Consider the following 18,271-nt stretch of genomic DNA (forward strand, 5'->3'; position numbering starts at 1 on the left):
CTTGCAGATTCCATTTAGATCAAAATGAATCCATCATTTTTCAGGCAGAAGAAAATACTATTCTGAGTGATAGTGTACATCACCTTTCCTATCTCTTGTGTATAAATATGTGATGCAAAAGTGCTAGTTCTTTCACCTTGTAAATTCTCTGACTGGATTTCATTATAGTTCTGCCTCTGATAATTTTGGTAAATACAGATCACACGGTGGTAAATGCCCATGCAAATTTAAGCAGTGTTTGACATCAGTAATACATGGAAACATCTAGGGGAAAAAAAAAAAAAAAAAAAGCTTAGAAACCAGCCTTGTTGGTGTTGTTGGTGTTGTGGGGTTTTTTAACTTTTATGTCTTCCACACATTAATGAGGCAGCTGAGTGCACTTCTGCTCCTCTAAAAAGAATCCCTAGAAAAGCATTGTCAAATCCAGGTGGGTAGCACTTGCCATGATAAACAGGCATCCAGCAGAGAGCACAATTAGTGGAGAGTATGCTAGTTAGAAGGTCAGGTTAAAGAGCATGTTAAAGACCGAAGTCATCACTGAATAGCTAGCTAGATGCATGAGGTCTTTTTTGTCTCAGTTTTCTTTTTGGAAACCTTGGATGGTGATTACCTACTTGGTGAATTGATATTTTCACTTTCAGTGGGAAAAAGGGCGACGATATTCTGGTGTGCGCTCCTGGGAAATCATGTACTTGTACAGGACCATGGAGACATACAATGTGCTTGTGAAGGCAGATGGTTTTACAGATTATGGCCCCACTCCACCAAATATCATGGGGAAGTTATGGATGGCTGATCTTCAAACATCAGAACCTGCCTGTTCAAGTAAGCCCAAATAAATCTGAATTAGTTGTTGCTGCTTTTGCTACATTTGGTGTTGAAATCACAGAGATGATTTTATAGGAACTTCCTTTCTTAATTTTTTTTTTTTTTTTCCTAATACTTGCTATTGCTAAAATCAAAATTGTTCTAACTTCATTCATCTTAGCAGAGCAATAGCAAAATGAAGATGGTATGCTGTTCAGAAATGTATCTGAGGGAAATTTTCCCACCAGTTCATGTATCTTCAAAGCCATTTATCTGGTTTCCACATTTTCTATATATTTATTGTCTCTGCTGATTAATATTTCTGTGATTTTGGATCTTATTGGCCACATAAATCACTGACATCAAGTTTGTGTTGCTATGTGTCTCAGTTCAATATATCATTATGACAACTTGCGCTAAATTAAAAAAAAAAAAAGAAAAGTTTTGCAAACAATTCAAATGTTCTAATCTAAATATATATATATAAATAACTGCCTGGAAAATAAAATATTTGTGGTATTTTCAGCATTCCTACAGTTAAAAACAAGACAGCTCTTAGCAAATTAGCAAAAGACAATTTTAAAATAAAAGTTTAATAGAAACTTAAACACAATTTTTGTTTAGAGAGTTAGCCGCTAAATGTACAACAAATTATTTATAAATTTAATTATTACTGAATTACTTCCTGTTCATATTACGAAGGTTTTATGGGCAGTACAACAAAGGAGAAAGATGAAAGACCATATGTGTGATTCTTGCTGGTGGTGTCTGGTAGCTGTGCATACATGTCACAAGGCAAGAACAGACCAGAACAAGTCTTCTCTGGACAAGGATCCAGAGAAGGGCCACCAAGATGATCTGAGGGCTGGAGCACCTCTGCTATGAAGACAGGCTGAGGGAGTTGGGGCTGTTTAGCCTAGAGAAGAGAAGGCTCCAGGGAGACCTTATAGCAGTCTTCCAGTACCTGCAGGGGGCCTAGAGGAAAGCTGAGGAGGGGGTTTTCACCAGAGAGGGCAATGATAGGACAAGGGATAATGGTCTTTAACTGAAAGAGGGGAGATTTAGGTTAGACATCTTGAAGAAATTCTTCACCATGAGGTTAGTAAGGCACTGGAATAGGCTGCCTAGGGAGGTTGTGGAAGCCTCCTCCCTGGAGGTGTTTAAGGCCAGGTTGGATGAGGCTTTGTGCAGCCTGGTCTAGTGTGAGGTGTCCCTGCTCATGGCAAGGGGGTTGGAACCTGATGATCTTGAAGTTCCCTTCCAATCTTAACCATTCTATGATTCTATGAATCGTGACTTTTGGATTCCTGTTGTACCAGTCTACGTATCTGTATGTAGCTTCGAGGCTACTTTTTCCTCCACACTGTGAATAAACTGCTCATCCAGTTAATGTGGCAAGGGAAATTAGGAACCATCCTATTTCAAAACACTGTTTGTTTTCTTTGTTTCTATTCCATGAAGCTTTAGCTTAGTCAAGCTCTGCAGGGAGCCATAATGCCATCCTAACCACAACACTTAGTTAGGTACCTTGCAGTGCTGGTTTAACATCTCAGATGTTCCACATGCAGTCTGAGATTCCTGTAATGCTGTGTACTGGATTTCTGAGTTATTTACTACTTGACAGGTAAAAATTATTTTGCAGTTATATGCTGTTTACTATTTTATAAGTTCAGACATAAAACATCATTTAAGTGTATTGTGGCCTCTCTATTGACTCTGGCATCCACAGATTCTATCCTTGGGTTCAAACTCCCTATGTCATAACTTAACTGAAAGCAGTACTGTGAGCATCTGCTTCAGGCAATCTCTGGGCTACCCTGCCAAAGCAAATTGTCACTGTAATTGGGGGTGAATCTGACTTGTTGAGGCCAGCAACATTTGAAGTGGATCAGGATTTGACTAGAAGTAGTTTGCTAAAGTTACTGTAAAAGAACCCATGGAAGCATAGAAGTTGTAAACTGTGATGTGTACATATAAACGATGAGTAAAGTAGTGCATTTTGTCCCAGAATATCTGTGCTATGTGAAAATGTTCATAAAATATCAGTAACTGGAAACAGAAGCAATTTCTTCAAAAATAAGAATTTATTTAAAAAAACCCAACAACTTCTGTGGTTTTCTGGGAGAACACCAAGAAAACTGAAGAGGCTTGGAGTTTGATGTTACTAGTATTAGCAGTCCAAATAATAATAAAATGAAAATGGAAATAATAGCAAAATGCATGTGGAGGCTGCCATTTGTGAGGACATATTTTTGGAGCTCATGAGTTCTGCCAAGCCACCCTGCATCTTGCAGGTCAGGCAGGAGACCTTGCAATAGATGATCTGAAATCCTTCTGCACTTCAGCCTGGGATCAAAGGCAGAATAAGAACATACTCGTGTTTGCACACCAGATTGTCATGAAGTGACCAAGTGAGACTTGTTATGGTCTTGTAATAAATGGATGCCAGACTCAGAGAAGAGCTGGCCTCTGAGGTGCTTGCTTTAGCCATTTTTTGCCTCTAGTGCAGACATTGACTTTTCTTGTTCTAGGTGGAAAATTTATTTTGTTTGTATATCTTGGCTGTATTAAGCACCTGAAACTTCATGTTGAAAGACATGAGGGCTAACCAAGGAGTTTATGCACTGCTTCGCAGAGATGCCCTCAAAACGGTATTTGTCTTCTAAAGAGTCTTGGAAAATCCATCTATCCATTTAATTTTCTGCAAACTATTTTTTGTCTCTCTCAGTACACAGTAGTACAGATTCAAAAACTTAAGGCCCTGGAGAAACTAAATTCTTTATCATCTTGTTCATGTATTGCCAGACACAGTTTGAACTAAGCTTTGATTTTGAGGAATATTCTGTACTTATTTACACCTCCATTTCTGCTAAGGCCACAGGTGCATGTTTTTAAACATGTTGTATCTGCTAAAGATATAATGAAACAGGTTACATTTGCAGGAGGAGAAAAGAACAAAGGTCAAATATGTGCTCTAGTTGTACATTGGAAGTACTTGATGCATCGTTATTTAACGTCAGGTAGAGGTTTCCAGGATGACATTTTAATTATATTTCAAAGGACAAGAAAATTTCTGGCTTTCATTAGATTTGGAGGACATGGGAAGTGTGAGGATGCAATGAATCAAAGGTCTTCCCTTTTACCAAATCAGAAAATCAGAGCTTTGTATTAAAACCTGTTGTCATAGAAATGAAGTAGTAATGTAATTAGAACTCGTATAATCTAGATACAGAAGCAATTTGTGCATACTCTTCTTCTACTGACTATTTGTACTATTTTAATGGACTATATGTGTTGGGGGGGCGGGGGTCATGGGGGTGGCTTGTTTTCTTTACTGTCACCTTTGAGCAAACGACCTGCAGATCATTTTTCCTATTGTCAGCAGCTCGAATTACATGATGAAATTCCTATGCTTGGCAGTTGTCTAGATGTGCATATATAATTTAATATGTAGATTTATTTATAGTAAGGTGAAAAAATATCCTCCTAAATCATCAGCAAAGAAGCTGTGTGGGGTTCTTCTATATGTTTTGCATGAGCTTTTATTTGGTGAAACTCAAATGTATGCTCTCTCTACCCTGCCCAAATATGATACACATGCCTTTTTGAAAATACTCTTACTTTTTTATACCTGGTGAACTCCTATGGGTGCATGCATATGAAATATAATAAACTATCATATTTAACTCAAATCCTGGCTTTCTTAAACCTGAATAGCCTCTTTTCAGAGCTAAGGACAAGAGGGATTTTTTCAGTTATTAATTTTAAGCCAACACATGATTTGGAAGCATGTGCTAACAATGTTTGCAGGTTATCTGCACAATTACACCCTTGCTAAAATGCACTCTTAAAAAAAAAGGGGGGGGGCCTCAAGTGCTGTGGCATGTACAAAGGCATGTACATAAAGATCATTCCTGAGCTGCAAAAGTACACACAATTTGCAGTTCTCTAAATCCTCAGAAAGAGTGAGGTAAACTGCTAAGCCAGAGAGAGGAATCATGTGAAAATAAGGCTTTTTTATGAAAGGCAGGACAGAACCTGGAAGAGAAAAGTTCAATTTTCACTGTGAACCAGTCCCTAAAGGTGAGTGAACATCTTAACAATATGTTGCCATTAACACCTATTATTGTCAGCTCTTGTATAATGAAATGAGTACCACAGAGGCTGGAGATGCAGATTCCCTTCCCTCATGATTCCCACTCAAAGAATACTGAGCTGCAGTCTCAGATTTTTTAGGCAAATCAACTATTAGAGCCAGGGCAGGAGAAAAGTTACATTCAAGATCCGTTAACACGCCCCCAAAGACAATAGTACCACTGATTAAGAGAGAACTAAATAAATCCAAGTAATTTTTTTTTTTCCAAGGAGGCCTTTAAAGAAGCACTTGAAGTAATAGACTTCAGGAGTCTAATTCTTCTACAATGTGCCACTAGAAGGTGCCTCTTGAGACATTCTTACTATTAAAATAGCCAACAGGATCATGCCTGGAATAATAATTAGGAGAAGCTGATTGATTTATAGCTGCTATACTTGCTATGTATGCTTAATGTCCACAAGTGTCTATGGAGAAGATAACCCTAGTGAAAACTATATTAACATATCCAGCCTGCCTGATGGCTTTGTGGTGTAATTGTGTCTTCTGTGCCTGTGTGTTTTGGGAAGGTATGAGCTGCCTTTTTCATTAGTGTTGCTGTTGAAGTTGTTGCCTGCTTCTGTTGCACTGCATCTTCCAGCATAGGTCAGAAGTCCAACCACAAAGTGCACTCGTGTCTTGCCCTCCTGTTCAGGTGGGGACGATCGCTGCCCAGAGAAATGCAACAGCAGTGATGGTGTTTGCTGTATTGAGGCATGCAGCAGGAGGAGAATTTGTGTGGGTACCTCCCTGTTCTTGAATCTTTCCACCTTCTGCACGCTCAGGTGTCCTAACAATTATGGTTTTCAGGGACATCATGCCTGGTTACCTATAACATATTGTCCTGCTTGTGCTTTAAGTACAGAGCTTTCAGTTAACCGTCTTCAGTGAGTTAACAGAAGATGATCTTTAAACAAGATGCAGTACAAGGTAGTGAGAGGCTTACCTGTTACATATGTACTTGTTACTTTGCTGTGGTTATGGTACCACCACAGTGGCATGAGTAGAATTGTATCTTAAATTCATTGTTTTTAGTCCTTTCCAGGTCCCCAGATTGGGAATGTACCTCAGCTGTGTCTTGCACCCAGAAGGAAAGCTAAAGCTGCACTTTTTTACTTAGCCAATACTAATGAGAGCTCTGGGATATGACTCAAAGGTAGTGATTACATAGCAGCTAATTTTTTAAAAAGTGTTTAAAAACCTTGCTGAAGTAAAACTAACAGCTCCATGGCCATGCTTGAATGTGTTCATTATGCAAAAACAATTTTACCCAGGGCCAGACAGACACTGAGTGGGCAGGCACAGGAGTTGTGCTACTGTTTGCTGCCACAATGAGCTCCATGATTTTCTGAGCTCCATGGCAGAGTTGGAGAAATGGAGAAGCATTACAAGAACTTCAATTATTCTGCATGTAATGTTGTAATTAGTATTCATGTAATTAGTAAAAGCTTGGGCCACAGTTGTACCCACCCTGCAAAATGCTCCAGGCACGAATACAGCATAGGAGAAAGAACAGAAGCAGCAATCTCAGGCTGGGCAATGGGGAAGTCAGAAGTAAAACAGGTCTCCTCTGGGGCCTCTGAAAAAAAGGCAGGCAGCTGGGTACTGAAACGCCGACTTTGGGAGAAAGCTTTATGAATGCAAACACTTTACTGCTGGTGTCACAAGGTGCCAATCTTTTCAGTTTTACTTGTTTACCAGAGGTCAGTTCATTAGAAGTGACACAGTGTGAACATGGTAACACAACAACAGCGAAGGAAGAGCTGCAAGGGCAAATAGTTCAGGACAACTCTATTTTATCCATTCTCATCTTCCTATTTTTTTATTATTCAGCAGGCTGAGGGCCATGTCCTGCTCCTAAACAACGCAGGGAAAAAAACAAACCATCAAAACAAGCTGCACTGAAGACAGACAATTTGCTCTGGATTCTCCATGCTGTGGTTAGACTCGGGGTTTGGGTGTAATGGAGCAGAAACTCACTCTTCATACTCTGTTGTTCAAGGCCCTTCGTTTCACAGGCAAGGTACCCTTAAAGGCAGTGGTGGTACATTAACTATATGGGCATGTGTGTATGAGGATCCTCACAGAAGGATAATCCTAGGACACTCCAGGATTAACCTCCAAGACGCAGCCCTGGTCAGGTCTTTATATCACTGATTTCTATCCTCATTGTACTACAGCCTTTGCTAAATTAACAAATGCAGTTGCTTTTCCAGGGATGCTGGCCCAGGATTTTTTAGGCCCTGAGTCAAAAGCTCTCCATGAGACATCAGCTCTACCAACATCTTTAGCAGCTGTACACCATTTCCAGCTGCTCTGCCCTAGGAGAGCCCTCTGCTGTCTGCCTCCAATGTCCCAGCAGCTCCTCTCCCTACCACAAACATGTTGTTTGTGGCTGTCTGGTAAGGTATGGAAGCAGTTTTAGGATTACTGTTGCAGTCTGGCATTGACCTCACAGCAAAGCCTGAAATTTTAGTGGGAATTAATTTATATTGCAGACTGCCATTGATGAAGTATCAAGAATAGAATTGATGAGGCCTTATAAAGCATCTCAGAATGTTCATTGGGTGGTTTGCCTCCCAGACATCCTCTCACATAGTATATAAAATTTTCCATGGGCCTGCATGGGCCTTTATTACACTTTCCTTTCTGTGTAATGTTAATGGGGCAGAATCTGGTTGGAGGTGTGTGACTAGTGGAGTCCCTCAGGGGTCGGTACTGGGACCGGTGTTGTTCAACATCTTCATCAACGACCTGGATGAGGGTATAGAATGTACCCTCAGCAAGTTTGCTGATGACACTAAGCTGGGAGGAGTGGCTGACACACCAGAAGGCTGTGCTGCCATTCAGAGAGACTTAGACAGGCTGGAGAGTTGGGCGGGTAGAAACCTGATGAAGTTCAACAAGGGCAAGTGTAGAGTTCTGCATTTGGGGAAGAAAAACACCATGCACCAGTACAGGTTGGGGGCTGACCTGCTGGAGAGCAGTGTAGGAGAAAGGGACCTGGGAATCCTGGTAGACAGGAGGATGACCATGAGCCAGCAATGTGCCCTTGTGGCCAAGAAGGCCAACGGCATCTTGGGGTGCATTAGAAAGGGTGTGGTTAGTAGGTCAAGAGAGGTTCTCCTACCTCTTTATTCTGCATTGGTGAGGCCGCATCTGGAGTATTGTGTCCAGTTCTGGGCCCCTCAGTTCAAGAAGGACAGGGATCTGCTTGAAAGAGTCCAGCGCAGAGCCACAAAGATGATTAAGGGAGTGGAACATCTCCCTTATGAGGAGAGGCTGAGGGAGCTGGGTCTCTTTAGCTTGGAGAAAAGGAGACTGAGGGGTGACCTCATTAATGTTTACAAATACGTAAGGGGTGAGTGCCAGGGAGATGGAGTTAGGCTTTTCTCAGTGATGACCAGTGATAGGACAAGGGGTAATGGGTGGAAATTGGAGCATAGGAGGTTCAAGGTGAATATATGAAAAAATTTTTTTACTGTGAGAGTGACAGAGCACTGGAACAGGCTGCCCAGGGAGGTTGTGGAGTCTCCTTCACTGGAGACATTCAAAACCCACCTGGATGCGTTCTTGTGTGATGTGCTCTAGGTGACCCTGCTCTAGCAGGGGGGGTTGGACTAGATGATCTTTCGAGGTCCCTTCCAACCCCTAAGATTCTATGATTCTATGATTCATTTCATCATGTATAATTTAGAAGATTCTTATCATCATTAAAACCATGTCTGAATGTGGTATAATTTCTTTACAAGTTTCAGTGTGGAATTATTTTTGTAGGATAAAAAAATCTGTATGTTCCTCCCATAAATTAAGCAGTGCCCAAGTTCTATTTCTTTTTTAACCACTCCAGGGCAAAGAGGAAAAGGTGTGAAAGAGAAGCCTGTCAGAAACAGTTGAGGAGTATAACACCTCTAAGGTATGCCAGAGCCTTTTTGTCACCTTCAGATCAATGAGCTTGTTGCTGTACACAGCTGCATATCACTGTGTATGATTTCTGAGTGCATTTAATTTGTTTTCTTACTTGGAAAGAGGAATGTGAGGTCAAATGATACATGCTAGATGATGAGCTACACCAGAGTTGGTCCAAAAAAATATTTTCTAAAAGGATCTGGGGGAAACTTGAAGCATTAAGTCTCACTTGTAGTGTCACTGCTTTATATATGTCATAGTTAGACTGCTCAAAGTAATTTATTAGTAAACTCAATCATTTGCACCAGCCAGTTTAGGGGAGGCAAAATTTAAAAAATTTAAAACCAGCTGTCAGAGTAACATGTAGATGAACTTGTTAGCTGCTGTTCTAGTTAATGATCCACAACTGCTCTCACCACATACACAGTATAACAAAAAAGCCATCTTAAACAAGTGAAAAGAAATTAAATTGACCCATTCGACACTCCTAGTCATATGCTGTTAAATATTTTGCAGTTCGGTTAGGTGTCATAAAAGGGGGGAATATTAGTCTGGGGAATCATAATGATAGTTTTGAGTGGTTCATTAGTTTCCTGCAGTTCCAGCTGCAACAACTGGAATTGTTAAAAATTGAAATGAGTTATTTTTAAAATTTAAATGTGTTGTTGATATATTATGAAACAAAGGAATTCAAAGCAGGCCAAAAACGGTTATTACTTTTATTTAGATCCATTATTGGTAATACTAAAACTTACAAAGAGCCATATTCAGTGTTGATGCTGCCATATCTGTTTTGTAAATCTCCAAACTAAGCAAGGTAAAGCACATGTACTTTTCTTCTCATTGGAAGTTAAATGAAAGACAGCACCAAGCCTTGTCATAGATAATCCTTGCTTGTAGCATACCATGTTTTTACAGTTGGTTAGAAAAGAGAGAGAAAACAAGGTTTATCAGTGAGCAAGGAAAGCTTTACAATGTAAGCGGTGAAGGTTGATGCTCTTTAGTGTCCCTCATTTACATGTTGATTAGCATGAAGTAACTACTGCAGTACCAAAGTACCAGAAGAACAGTGCAAACCTGGTGTCTGCTGCACAGTCAGAGCTGATGCACGTCGGTCTTGTACTGGTGACCAGTATAAGCATTTCATTTTTTAGCAGGCAGAGGAAGAGGATTTTGCCTTGCAACTTCTGCCTCTGCTTTCTTACTTTGACAACAGTTGCCAGATGCATGATTTTGAACTCAAATGTTTATTTAATAAAAAATATACTTCTCTGATCACAGAGATACGGCATCTCTCACTATGTCTAATTTCTACTGCCAGTATAAAAAAACAGATTTCATGTACACATGCTGTTCAGTTCTAGTTTATTTTATTTTACTTTCTGCAGTCCAGAGCACTGGCTCTTATTGCGGGCATCACACCAGCTGGTGTCCTTGGAAACCATCTGGTGTGAAAGTACAAGATTACAGGGCAGTATTAATTAAAAAAAAAAATCCAACAAAACAACCCTTTGACAGTGGACTACATCTGGATCTAGTATAAATGTGTGAAGGAAAATACTAGGGTAACCACATATACTCCATGCACAAATTCAGACCAATGGCTCAATTTTTTTCTTATTATATTTTCCTTTTTAGAAATACTTTTTTCTTCACTGTATTAATGCAGCATCCTTGAAATCAGAGACTTTGATACCCTTATGTTATAAACAGTTACCTGAAAACCATTTTCTTAATGTCTTAAACATTTTAAAGTTATTTCAACAGTGAAGATGAGCAAAGTGCTAGGGTTTTCCAAGATTCAGCTGATTTTGGAGGGAACAGCAGGGAAACCTGTAAAATCAGTTGAAGTTCACAAACTTGCAAAAAAAAAAAAAAAAAAAAAGATAATATTTTTCCTCATTTTATTCCTTCCCATAAGTGACTCGTAGTTCTTAAAATTCATTTTCTTTTTAGGAAAAAAAAAATCTTGTTTTAAGGTATTAGCAATAAAAAACCTCATCAGATGCGTTTTATTTTGAAAGCTCACTGAATTGTCTCCTTAGGACTATATTGAGAATATGAAATAAAACAGCTTTTTGCTTGCCATAGGTATGTGGGCTGATTCTCTGGGCTGAAATAAACAGATCACACTTCTTTAACAGTATATCAGTGCCCATTATCATAACCTCACCTTCCAACTGTTCCTTCCACAGTTATTATTCACGTATCTCCCAAAGAGAAGGCTTATATGCTTGGGACTACAGAAAGGAATGCTGCTGAAGTAGGGGAAAAGGTGGGAATTAAAAAAAAAATAAAATCTAAGTAAGGAACATTTATTCTCGAAGAACGAATGTATCATAAAATAGTATTCCCAGTTTTAGCTACTCCACCACCCATTGGACAGGTAGAACATACATGCAGTTGCTTTATGACAGTCATTAATGCATACATTTTTAAAAAGGAAAAATAAGTAAGAGTTTGAGTAATCCATAATATATGAAATTAAGCCCATTTGAGCATTAAGACTTTTAAAGTGTCCTTCAGCTAGGAAAGGTTATAAGTCTGTCTAATGTACAGAAGAATTTTACAATTTTTCAGGACTTTAATCTGGAAATGTGCAATGTTATGTGAATCAATTCAAAATGTCTGGAGTGTGTCAATTTTTGTGGAAGATAGTATTCCAACTGCTACTTCTCAATCAAAAAATATAGAAAAACTAGCACTTCAATCCCAAACAAGACCAAAAGATTAAGGCTGACAGTCAGGAAATGATGTCATCTGAAAGGGGAAAATTGCAAATGACAGTGATCAGTTGTTCTGCTGCAGCAGCCAGGACATATTAATCAGTTGATGTTCCCAGGAGTGTCTTGTAAGTGCTGACTGCACTTCAAACCCTCTTGGAGGCAGCAAAGAGAAGCATCTGGGCTGCTGTGGACAGAGCCTTATACCAGTGGAAGGAAGGAGCATTTCATCCCTTGTCTCTTTTTGGCTTGCCTGTTAGCTCATGCAGAGTGTGTCGTGACTTGTGTCTTCTCTTTTGGTTGACTCGGGGAAGGGTATGTGCTTGCACATTTTGAATGAGAGCCAAGGAATTTAAACCTGACATGGCTATTGGCTTTTGACTAATTTCTATCTTCAAGTTCTATATTGGAGAAAAGTAGGTAATATGTACTCTGTTTACCTTCCCTCTTGAGAGGGACCAAGAAGGGAAACCTTTTTAAGTATCAGTTGCTGTAAAAGTACTATCCTGTACAAACATGTTTGTCCACGGCACTGGAAAACACACAGTTTCACAAAAAAGTAGTCCAGAAATGGAAGCAGGACCTGACAGTGTATCTTTACTTGTTCTTTGAATGGGTTTGGGTTAAAACAGCACTTCTACTTAAGTAATATATTGTTAATAAAGCTTATAAAACCATCAAATGTGTAACCATGATTCCTTTAAAAAGGGCTGCTCTTTGACTTCCCTCAAATACACACCACTACCATTCCCCAAAGCCTGTCTCCTGTGCTTGGCTGCACATTGCAGGCTGATCCCAACTTTTTTCTGCTTCAAGTGGAGTTTAATAAATTACATCTCTTTTGGAAAGAGAGAAGGAATTAACCTGCATGTTCACTCAAGGGCCTGCTGTCACCCTGTAGGATGAAGGAGAACCTGAGCCTTGCCACCACTTTACAGGTGAGTGGATAGAAGTTTTCAAACATGTGAGGAGTAAGGCCCAGTACTGCACCAGGGCATGGGATGGATGCACAGGAGACCATCTGACTTTCTGCTTTGCATCCTCTTTTGCACCCAAACACCAGCCTAGGTGTAGGAGGCCCTGAAGTTGCTTCAGCCAGTGCATTAGTAGTATTTGAGTCTTAGCTGTATTTGTAATCTTCTAATTTAAATATTAATGAACAAGAATTTAATGACAACAGATAAGCTGCCTAGGCAATTTGACTAGGGAATATATCCATGCAGCTTTTATGGCATCCCATTGATATTTTTGTTGGTGAAAAATAATACTTCACATTTCATCTTCACAAGTTTGGGTTGTTAGCATGTTACAGCATTCTGCACATGGTGATGACTGTGTAACTAAAGACTGGGTTTCAAAATACAGGGCAGGTCACCCTGTAGTTGTCCTTGCCCTAGACTATCTGCTCAACACCTTGGTCAGCTTTGAGTCACCTCCTGCAAATTCCAGCCTAAGACATCAGAGCTGGCCTCTAAGGAAGGTCAGTGCAGGTGCTCCTTTGCCTTGCTGCATCAGCTCAAAAATTTCTATGGCTATTTGGGAGGAAGATGGAGAAAAACTATCTCTGGCTTAGGCTACTGCATATGCAATATTCTATGTACAAAATTCTACAAAAGCTCTATTGTACCAAAAAAACTCTACATAGATTACTGTATATAGAGCTTGGCCCTGAGCCACAAGGCATTAAGATTGGCTGGAGCAAAACTTCAGCTTGTGTAAATTCAGATAACTCCACTGATATCTCTCCTCAGCATAACTGGGTGGTTCATGCCAACAGAGCACCTAAATAGTTCTTTTCTTATTTAAACTTTCAGAAGTCAGAAGTTGTTTCTAGATTCAGAGCATTCATCACAAAGGACTAATGTCAGGAGCTGTGAGGTCATGTATGCCTAGTGAAATATTAGCTCTACAGCCCTGACACACACTCAAGCAGTAGCTGTAAACTAAAAATGTTCAGAATTTATGAAAGTCTGATTTGGACTTAATCATGGGTTTGAAGTTAGTGCAGGTACATTATTTTGCTACTTCACCTGTGTTAAACCAGAGTATCAGAGCAGTAGATCCACTTTCACCAGGGACTGACTAATTGATAAACTAATGCACATATTCTGTGTCTGTCATCTTAGAAATTCCGCTATTCAAGTGGAAATTGTATTTCCATTTAAAATGCTATTGCTGTATATAGTGCAATAAATATATTTTCATTAATTGCGATCCCTAGTCTCTTTCTTTCACTCCTATTGCCTTTGCTATGCTGACATGTTTTCTTGTCATGGAAAGGCCACGGCATTTCAAGGTGTTGACTTCCTGAAGCACAACTCCTCAAAGTAATGTGATTCAGCCAATCTGTCAGTAAAAAACTGCCATGAGTGAAAACAAGCCCAGCAAAAGCAAAGCTCAGAAGTGTCGACTCATGGGCATGATCTCTGTGATTGTCCAGAAAGGACAAAACAAACATGAGTATCTGTCACCAAGTGCTGTTGTTATTGAACCTCTGTTTACAAGCATCCTGTTAATTTACATGGTGATTCAAACTCAGAAAAACTTGGCTTTGTTTGAACCTTAAATGATGTTGTATTAAAAATCAGTGTAAAGAGATTTTTGATTCCTTAACAAGTATAAATAGATTCCAAATTGCATGTCTTAGTTCAAACTTTCCTGACTGAAATTTTTAGATTTGGCCTGATTAAAAAAGTTGGTTGTTTTCTGTCCCAATTTTCTTATTGCAGAAAAATTGTGTAGTGTTTCCATTTTGATTTAGCAGTGCTTTGCATACACTTTTCCCCTATAAAGGACTACATTACATTATTCTACAAAACAATGCTCAGCCCAGGGCAAGTCTGAAACTAACTTTTATACCTTCCCTTTATGGCAATGTATGCAAAAGTGGCAAACCATCTTCTGGTAAGAGAAATGTGCTCTAGTCCTTTTACCTTTAAGTTTGTGTCATTTTTGTAGCTCTTACAGGCTCATTTCCTAATGAGAATAACAAATAATAATCCCAGGCTGTCATTTGAGATGTGAAGTGTAGCACTGGTGCAGACAGTTTGGTTTTATTTGCTGTTATGATGAAAACTGTCACTTGCAGTAGTAGTAATAGCCTATGTTACTCCGCATTTGTAAATGTAGCTTCCTGCTAAGCACCATTTTAATGAGAAAAGTCACCTGCTGTTATTACAGGAGGAACCCATGTGACCCACCACATACTACAAACAGACATATTTTTAATGAGAGGATTTTTACCATGCAGTTCGTGTAGCTTCCATTTGGATATTTGCTCTGCAGAGTCATTCTTACTACTCATACACTGTAAGTAGTCACATATATATCTGCCTCTATATTCATGCAGATGCCAAAGTGTCAGCTAATTATACAAAAAACGTGTCACTTGTTTCTTAGGAAATGTGGGAACTTCCATAAGGAGATTTCTAGCAGCTCTGCTTCTCCAGCCAGTCACAGTAGTTGGACAGTATTGAGTCGAGCAAGAAACAGCTACAGCTTCTTAATGTCAGCAAGAGTGGGATGTTTCAAGTTTGTTGGGGTTTTGTTCTCCTGAGTGAATGAAGAATTAATTGTTTTAATATTTATTACTACATCTTCCCAATCTGTGCCATGTGCAATATACAACCTAAAGAGATATTTAGAAGTAATAGTGTGGTACAGCAAAGAAAGCAGGAACTGAGAATGGGGTTGCTACTATGCTGTACTTGAAAGACATGTATATGCATTTTCACCTGGAAGGAGCGGTGGGTTCATAACTGTAGTAATCCACATGTGGAAGCACTGAATAATGTTTTTTATCATGAAGGTTTCCTCTTCTTTTTGTCATGTCTTTATAATAGTAGTAACAGTATTGATTTCCTAGTAATTCATAGCAGCCTGACTTAAACAGGTACCCACTATTTTGGAAAGACTCTTTTTGCTGAATTTGGTCACTGTCATCTGTTGAGAACATTTTCTTTAGTCATTAATGAGCTCAGCTATATGTATTTTATACAAAAACTTTTTATACAAAACAGTTGGGACTTTTGAAGAGAGCCCTGAACATTTGCTGCAGTCAGTCCCATCACTTGTCCCTTGTATAGTCTTCTCCCAGCCCAGGGACTGGCATTGCTGTGCTCATTTCTAGTTGTTTAGACAAGTTCCCCTCACTAGTTCATTAGAGGCTCCTAAAGTAATTTAAATTTGCTTTATTTTAAAGGAAGAGCTAAGGCATTATTTGGATAAAATAAGAAAATTATATTCTGAGAAAACACAGGGCCTATCATGCCTTATATGGCTTGGGTTTTGTTGTTGTTTCCGATTTATAGGGAGCTATCCTTAATGACTTCTACTGAGTGAATATATTTCTGGGTTAAGTCAACACTAATAAATGCTCATTCAAAGATGCTGATTCTTGAATTGAGTCTCTAGTGACTTTATGCATCTCATATAGTTCTGTGCATTATTAGTCAGTAATATATGTAGAGAATACCTCGAAGAAATGCAATACCTAAGCCGGCATAAATTAATTATTGAGAGTTGCCTCCACAAAGTTTAATTCTCTAGAACATAAACAAGTGAGAAGAAAATCAATGTATGCAGCTTGTTCATTGCACAGAAGGAGGAAAGATATTAATGGATGAATGGACCCATCTGAAGCTGTGAGAAACATCTATATGCTTGCCAACATTGACCCATCTCAAGCATTCCACAGTAAGTCTGGAATATTTTCATGAAGAAATTGCAGTACGGATAAAAAAATCTCTAGAGTGCTTACATTCAGATGTAGGTGGAATAATTTCTCGTAATTTTTATGAAATTAAAGTCCTGTAAAAAGTAGTATGCAATGACCTCTTCACAGGCTGTGTGTGCGTGTACTCAGCGAGTGGATTCAGTGACGTACCTCCTGACCTTGCCTGCGCCAAAGGCGGAGAAGATGATGGTTTCACGTATTCAGCTGCTTGATTTCCTTTCCACTAGCCATAATTAACATTTATTCAAGCAACATTAGGAAGAACAAATATTGCAAAGCAGCTAATTACAGCATCCAAAACATCCTCCAAGCTATTCGTTAAATGAGGATGTGCTTTGTTCCTGCAATAGTGTAACATTAATTTCATCAAGCAATTAAACAAAACAAAAACAGACACAATAAAGGAAGATGTGTTTTTTCTCCTGTTTACAAGAATGCTCACTTGTATTTCAGGAAGTTCCTTGCGTAAAGGTGAGCAACATAAGCTATGTTGCTCCTATGAACTGAGATTCGAGCTTGGAGAACTTCTCTGTCAAAATTTGCACAGATTTCAGTAAAAATATTGTCTTGGTATAAACTTGAGCTTGGTCTTAATGCAAATATACATTTTTGTTAAAAGTTAAACTATTTTTTTCTAGTATACAATTAGGAGGATTACAGTGATGCCCAAATCAGTTTATCTTATCCAGATATCAGGAAACGTAAAACTACACTGATGCTCTTAGTAAAAAGGCATCACCTAAAATGAAATGCAGTTCACACAGGGTTTGAAGTACTAGAAGACTGTAGCCTGGTAGGATTTGAAAAATACAGCTCAGAGTGCAAACAGGACTGCATATGTAATGGTTACTGCTTTTGCAGATGAAAGATTATGGACCAATACAAATTGAAGCATAGAGAAAAGTACTAAATGTGTTTTTTTCTGGTAAATGGAAAATCCGAATTTTTCTACCTGGAAATTTTTTTCATCACCTTTGAAATCTCTTTTAATATGTTTTTGTACACGTGGACTAAGCAGAAGTTTTTAGTTTGCAGTATTAAAACAGATATCACAAAATTGCAGGTTCTGGGCTAATCAGAGGTCTTTCAATTGAAATATTCTGCACCATTCAATAGGTGTAGAATGTTTACAGATATTTAACTCTTAAATTAGAAAATATTATTTCACAATCTGTTAAATATTTAACAAGAAGGTATTAACTAGAATGCATAACAATTTAAAACCTTAGTCAGGCCAAGGCTCAGGGCACTGCTTCGTTTATTTGAACCAAGACAGATAAGGGAGATACTGTTCAGCACTGATGACTTCCCATTTATAATAATGTCCTCTTAATAAATCTCTTATGTTTTTAATAACAGAAACCAGAACCAAATGCAATTCCTTGATTTGGATTGGTTTAAAACAACTCTTTTAATTAGGTATATGTAAATATAGTAATACATACAAAATACAAGCTTCTTTAATTTATGCACAGATCTGATGACTGGTTTTCTGTGGACACAAGGATTGGCTCTTTCCCCAGTCATATTAAGAAAAGCTTTGCAGCTGAATGTGGTAGAGAAAACAGTTCTATGACTATGAGAATTTTATAGCATCTTAACATGCTGCTTGGCAAAGCTTTCAAAATTTTGATAGCCTGGCGAAGTGTTCAGGGTGACAGAGGACAGTTTGTAGCACATACAACTGATAAGAGTAAAGGCAATGTTATGGTTATAAATCAGAATCATCTTTTTTTTCACAGTAACAGCCCCAGCTCTTGTCTGGCAGCTCTTCTCTGTCACCCACCATTCACCTCCCAGCCAAAATCCACTGAAACGGTAAAAAAGAAGTGTTTTGGAGGATAACAATCTCTTATATTGTATCACTGTTTCATTGCTGGACTATGACGTAACATTGCTTTTTAAACTCAGAAAAAGCAACCAAGCAATAACATGAGTGAATGGGGAAATAAAGGAAAAAAACGA

The sequence above is a fragment of the Apus apus genome, chromosome 4 (genome assembly GCF_020740795.1).
Source record: "Apus apus isolate bApuApu2 chromosome 4, bApuApu2.pri.cur, whole genome shotgun sequence".
Classification (NCBI taxonomy): domain Eukaryota; kingdom Metazoa; phylum Chordata; class Aves; order Apodiformes; family Apodidae; genus Apus; species Apus apus.